General features: G+C 38.8%; 1 pseudogene; it reads left to right on the top strand.

Moving 5' to 3' along the window:
• Positions 1–4607: 4607 nt before the first annotated feature.
• Positions 4608–4722, top strand: LOC141687968 (small nucleolar RNA R71; annotated as a pseudogene).
• The last annotated feature ends 2686 nt before the right edge of the window (positions 4723–7408 follow it).

The raw sequence follows: 7408 nt of genomic DNA, 5'->3' as shown, positions 1-7408 counted from the left end.
ACCATTGTTGTTTGTAACTACGGATCCTATTGTACGGGAGAGGTGGTAAACACAAGGTGATTTCCTAGTAAGGGAAGAAGCTGTTAGGGGAGTACCATTGGTTTTTATATGCGGATCCTATTGTACGGGAGAGGTGGTAAAACGAAGGTGATCTTCTTTAATCAGTTGATTCTCATAGGGGGAGAAGCAAGAGATATGGGCTTCTCAACAGGGAAATGTGGTTGTACAAATGAAGATGAAACTACTTGAAGATATGTTCAGTCTAGAGGAACATCTACTTGGAATCTGGAAAATGTTAAATCTCATCCAGAAATTTTCTGCTATTTACTTTGCATGTATGTTTATATCTTTTTCTTATTTGTTAGTTGAGTTATCCTCTAGGTATTTGTGTGTTATTGTCTAACAAACAAATAGGGGGAGATTGTAAGTCATATGTCATAGCCTATTTGTATATTCGAGGATTCAACTCAACTCAAATAAGAATGTAATAAGTAAATAGTGGAACTACCATCAGAGAGATCTCGCAAAGTAATATCTGTCAAAGGATTCAGAGACAAGGTTCATCTACAGACTTGAGGAATTAATTCACTGGAAGAAGTTCAAGAAATTGATCATGCCTCAGTGATATAAGTCAAGATCGTGGATTTAATCAAGTGACAGAGATCTCGTCAGAGTATCAATTAATTACAAGGATTTAATCTGAAGAAAATCAAAGTGTCAGAGTCAAGACATGAAGAAACGTCACGGAAGTTAGTCACTCATGAACCAGACAGTACATCGAGTGTCAACGTTGAAGTGGTGGAATTGATTCATAATTTTCAGTGATTTTCAGAAGATTTGCAGAAGAATGGTTGCTGCTCAAGACTAGAATTAATTCTCTATTAATTAATTAATTCATCTAATTTAATTAAGAAAATAAATTATTTCTGCGAAGAATAATTTATTTATTAATTGAATTAATTGATTAATTAATTCTGAATTAATTTTAGGAATTTTCAGAAGTTTAATTGGATTAAATTCAAATCTTAAATCAGCAAGACAAATGGAAATGAACTAGCATGACAATCTGGATTGTCATACCGATTGTCATGCTAGGCCATTTTCCATTGTCATACCGAAAGTTACTCTAGGAGGATAATTGTCTTGCTAGTTCATTCTGATTGTCATGCTAGTTCATTCAGATTGTCTTGCTAGTTCATTCAATTGTCCTACCGAAAGTCTTGCCAGCTATAGGATTGTCATGCCAATTCAATTCTATTGGTTTGTTGATTAAAAAGAAGCAGAAGACCTTCTTTCAATAATCTATCATTCAAACAGAAGAACAAAGAACAAGAAAAGCAGCCGCCTTGAAATATTACATTTTTCATCTATTTAATTCAAGATCAATTTCTAGATTGTAAAGTTAAATCCAATCAACTAGAAATCTTTATCTTGTTCTTGTGTAACAATCTAGCGGATCAAAATCCCTAGAACTTAATCTCAAATTGCGTTTAGCATTTGAATCTTTTTATTACAAAAAATAGAAAAAGTTCATGTCGAATTTATTCTAGATTTGTGATAATTAATTTGAGATTAATTCCTTGTAATCGATACAGTTGTTGTAACACCTTTCAAGTTTAATAATATTTTTATTTAACTTGAATTTTGTTTCACATTTTTTATTCCGCATTTAATTCGATTATTCGGTACTGTTTGTATTCAACCCCCCCTTCTACAAACACATTGGGACCCAACACTTAGATATCTTCGAGAAGTCATTAATGAAACGCCTATAAAAACCCGCATGACCAAGAAAACTACGGATTCCTTTCATAGAAATAGGTGGTGGAAGATTTTCAATGACTCCCACCTTGGCTTTGTCCACCTCAAGACCCTTTCTAGAGACCTTATACCCAAGAATAATGCCTTCACGCACCATAAAGTGACATTTTTCCCAATTGAGCACCAAATTAGTTTCCACACACCTTTTGAGCACCGCACGAAGATTATTCAAACATTCATCATACAAATGTCCAAAGACGGAGAAGTCGTCCATGAACACTTCGACATTGTTTCCAATCATATCAGAGAATATAGCCATCATACATCTCTGAAAAGTGGCCGGTGCACCACATAAGCCAAATGATACTCTGCGAAAAGCAAACGTGCCAAATGGACAAGTGAAGGTAGTATTTTTTTTATCCTCTGATGCAATGCAAATATGATTATACCCCGAATAGCCATCCAGAAGACAATAATACTCATGACCGGCCAACCTGTCAAGCATCTGATCAATAAATGGAAGAGGGAAGTGATCCTTTCTCGTGGCCTTGTTCAACTTTTTGTAATCCATGCATACCCTCCATCCTGTGACTGTTCGAGTGGGGATGAGCTCGTTCTTCTCATTTGCTACCACATTGATACCTCCTTTCTTAGGTACACATTGCACGATGCTCACCCAAGAACTGTCAGAAATAGGATATATGATTCCTGCATCTAGCCGCTTCAGAATTTCTTTCTTCACCACTTCTTTCATGATAGGATTAAGTTGTCGTTGTTGCTCAACAGTCGGCTTACTACCTTCCTCTAGCAGAATTTTATGCATGCAATACGAAGGGCTGATCCCTTTGATATCTGCTATAGTCCATCCGATAGCCGATTTGAATTCTCTCAAAATCCTCAAGAGCTTGTCCTCCTCACTACCTGAAAGGTCAGATGCAATAATAACAGGTAAAGTAGATGCATCACCTAAAAAAGCATACCTCAAGTGTTCAGGCAATGGTTTAAGCTCCAAAGTAGGTGATTTCTCAATAGATGGTTTAAGCTTTCCTTCAGCATTCTTGAGATCAGAAGTACCAAGAGATTCAAATGGCATGTCTAGCTTTCGCCTCCAAGGAGAAGCATTTAGATATTGTAGTTGCTCATTTCCATCCTCATCGTCACTGTCAAAGTCCCCCACCAAGGCTTTCTCTAAGGCATCAGACATTAGCATATGATCAAGTTCTGAAGTTATCGCAGAATCAATGAAATCTACCTTTAAGCACTCCTCGTCTTCTGTAGGGAATTTCATCGCCTTGCATACATTGAATGTCACATCCTGATCCTGTACCCTCATAGTAAGTTCACCTTTCTACACATCTATCAAGGTACGGCCTGTAGCCAAGAAAGGTCTTCCCAAGATTATGGGAATCTTCTTATCTTCCTCGAAATCCAAAATGACAAAGTCTGCAGGGAAGAAGAGCTTATCCACCTTTACTAACACGTCCTCCACTATGCCTCGTGGGTATGTAATAGAATGATAAGCCAATTGTAGAGACATGTAGGCGGGCTTTGGATCAGGAAAATTCAACTCTTTGAAGATCGACAATGGCATCAGATTGATGCTTGCTCCCAAATCGCACAGGAATTTGTCAAAAGACAACTTGCCAATGGTGCAAGGAATGGTGAAGCTACTTGGATCTTTAAGCTTTGGAGGTAATTTTTATTGCAACACAGCACTGCACTCTTCCGTTAGAGCAACGGTCTCAAGGTCATCCAGTTTTACCTTCCTTGAAAGAATACTCTTCATGAATTTCGCATAACTAGGCATTTTCTCTAGAGCCTCAGCCAAAGGTATATTGATGTGAAGTTTCTTGAACACCTCCGGAAACTTACCGAACTGCTTATCCAGCTTTTGTTGTTGCAATCTCTTAGGGAAATGTGGTGGAGGATAGAGTTGTTTCTCCCCTGTATTACCCTCAGGCAGAGTGTGTTCAACAGTATTCTTCCTTGGTTCCGCTGCTTTCTCCTTTTGCTTCTCTTCTTCATCAACAACTTCAGCTTCTCCATCTTTTGCTTTTTCAGCATCAGCAACTTTTCCAGACCTTAAGGTAATAGCTTTGACTTGCTCTTTAGCTTCCTTCCTGCCTGGCACTTCAGTATCACTGGGAAGTGTGCCAGGTTGACGGTTGAGCACTGTATTGGCTATTTGACCGATTTGATTTTCCAAGGTCTTGATAGAAACAGCCTGACTTTTGCACAACAGCTTGAGTTCCTCGAAAGCAGCACTAGAAGCTGGGGTAGCACCTCCTTGTTGAGGATATGATTGCCTTTGAGCATAATATTGTGGTTGCTGGAATCCATGTGGATTAAACTGTTTACTCACGCCTTGCTGATATGGTTGCTGAATAGCATTCTGAGTATTGCTCCAGCTGAAATTGAGATGATTTCTGTTGTTAGGATGATAGGTAGCTGGCACAGGCTGCTGCGGCCACTGATAATTGTTCACATACTGAACAGATTCATTAACAAGAGAACACTGATTCGTAGCATGAGAACCTGCACAAAGCTCACAGACCATAGCTATCTGATTGACTCCATAGGTGGCTCAAGAATTGACCTTCAAAGACAGCGCTTGGAGCTGCGCTGCAATAGCTGTAGTTGCATCGACTTCTAGAATACCTGCTACCTTCCCATGCATCATCCTTTGAGTTGGGTTTTGATGCTCATTTGCAGCCATAGTTTCAATAAGATTATAAGCCTCAATATAGCTTTTGGCCCACAAAGCGCCTCCAGCTGCTGCATCGAGCATGGGCCGAGATTGGGCCCCCAAACCATTATAGAAACCAGTGATTACCATCCAGTCAGGCATACCATGATGTGGACACTTTCTCAACATCTCCTTGTAACGCTCCCAAGCTTCACACATAGATTCTGTTGGTTGCTGCGCAAACTGAGTAAGAGCACTCCTCCTAGCTGCAGTCTTCGCCATTGGATAGAACTTCACCAGAAACTTTTTGCGCAAGATCTTGCCAAGTAGTGATAGACCCAGCTGGTTCAGAATGTAACCAGTCCTTAGCTTTATCCCTTAGAGAGAATGGGAAAAGCCTTAGCTTGATAGACTCATCAGTCACACCATTATATTTGAAAGTACTACAGATCTCGACAAAATTCCTTATGTGTATGTTGGGGTCTTCAGTCGCAGCACCTCCGAATGAAACAGAATTCTGCACCATCTGAATAGTGCCCGTCTTGATTTCAAAAGTGTTAGCCTGAATAGCCGGATGAAGGATGCTTGACTGAATGTCTTCAATTTTAGGTCGAGAAAAGTCCATAAGAGCTGGATCTGCCAGAACTATACGATCACCCATGATTATTGGTTCTTTCTGCTCACTCTCTTTATCCAAATCTTTAAAATCTATCTTCTCCGGAATATCAAGAACTGAGTCTCTCTCCTCAGCCGTATCTAAAGTCCTCTTGCGAGTACGAGAACGTGTTTGCATAAACGCTCGCTAAAGTACCTGAAACACAACCGGAAACAATAAGTAACACGTCTTAATCAATGAGTCCTAACAACCACTGATGGTAAGTACATAAACTAAACAAATACGCCGAGTCCCCGGCAGCGGCGCCAAAAACTTGTTAGGTACAAAACACGCGCTAATAATTCACGCAAGTATACGTGTTCGCAAGTAATATAAAATAATTTCTAGTTCGTTCCCACAGAGACTCAGACTAATTATGCTCAATTACACTTACTCACCAATGTATGATTACTTCTCAATGTCAAGACAATAACACTTAGATTTGATTAACTAATTATTAACTATAATTAACTACGAGAATTAAACACTTAATTGATACTTGAATTAACAATATTATACACACATGAGATCATAACTTCATTACTACTTCCTTTAATAGTTATTGTTATTACCCTTAGCATGTAACGGTGATGATATTAATCGAACAACACGAAACTGATAAAAGCCAACTTTCGTTGTACTAATACCATTCTACCAAACATCCACAATTAAGATAGAAGTTGAATAGGCATCAATTATGTTGAGACCCTATATGTCTACAGAATTTAACAACATAACGATTTAAGCACAAGTTATTCCTTATGATTACACAGGAAAAGTAAAACGGTTAGAGTTACCCACTAATCATGCATACACATACATGAACCTATGCTAGCATGGCAAGTTCTAAACCTCAAGATCCACCGTCGCTTCACAAGAGATTAACACCCTATCTTATATGTTCGCGACGCACATAAGATGAATAAGCGCAACCTATGCTAGATATCATATAATCATCACACACTAAGGTATTAAACAACTAACTAAAGAATTCCATAGTAAATCCGTTACGACCCCATGATCACAATTAACCCATGATAGAACTCATCGTCATCATGGGTTCATATGAAAACATGATAAAACACACAAGATAAACTAAATAAAATACTTATTAAAACCAGAGTACGTCACACGAGTAATAAGGTTCAAAGTAAAGAAAACTAGCATCCACTGATACAACGAATAAAAGAAACACAAGAAAATGTATGCTTCCTCTACTTCATTGCGATGTGCTAAAACGGTCTTCTTCCTTCTCTCCTTGCTCCTTGATTGATAGCATAATTCATCACACGTGAAACGTTTCTGAAAACTACTTATATAGAAGCCCCATAAGTCCCAGCTATCTCAGAAGTCAGAAGTCCAACAGAAATAGAACTCTAAAAGTCATTGTTTTAATTTATGACTCTGAGCGGCCGCCCAACAATCCTGAGCGGGCACCCAGCTTCCTGAGCAGCCGCCCAGCCAGGTGAGCGAGCGCCCATCACCTTGATGGAAAAAACTTTATTCTGCTCCCGTTTTCTGCTGCATTCTGCTCCTAACTTCCCACTTGCAATGCCAAGCACATACCTAGGCTTATTCTTGATGAAATATCTCCACAAATGCAAGTAATACCCTGAAATGCACAAACACTAGAAAAACGCATCAAATACACAAAATACTTGATTTCAAGACATCAATTCAAGCCATTATAAGACGTTCTAAGTAGTATAAAATGCCACTTATCAGACGTGACCGCCCAACCAATCAGGAAGGCTAAGTGTTGGTGAGACTGCGTAGCTGTATGAACAGTTACATGATAACTCAACACGATAACAACACTAGAACATGACAGGTTAATAATACTACGTCTACACAAGAAATCAGGAAGAATGAAGACAAGGCAAATACAAAGAATCAGAAAATTAGAAGAAGGCCTGAAGTCTGTCTACAGGTCACTGAAAGAAGTTCATTAATATGATCATGTCTCAGTGAAGAACAAAGGTTAAAGACTTTCAGGGTTTCAGAATTGTTGAAGATTCAGTATACAAGTGCTAGCGGAAGATTTCAGTGTATTGGCATTGATTGAAGATAGATAGTGTTCGAAGCATAAGAATCTGAAGAATTGAAGACAGGGTATAGACAGAGGTTAATGAAGACATCGTCTAAAGTACCATGAAGGATTCCAGTGAAAGAACAGTTGTTTATTGACAGTCAGTGTCTGAAGCAATAAAGTTGTTGCAAGCTTAATAATTTAATCAAGGCCATAATACGAAGACCTGAATCGGGGTTAGTCATCTGTGAACCAGACCAGTTGCACTAGGCGTCAA

Source organism: Apium graveolens, chromosome 9, assembly GCF_009905375.1.
Source record: "Apium graveolens cultivar Ventura chromosome 9, ASM990537v1, whole genome shotgun sequence".
Classification (NCBI taxonomy): Eukaryota; Viridiplantae; Streptophyta; class Magnoliopsida; order Apiales; family Apiaceae; genus Apium; species Apium graveolens.
This window is presented reverse-complemented; position numbering and strand designations above follow the sequence as displayed.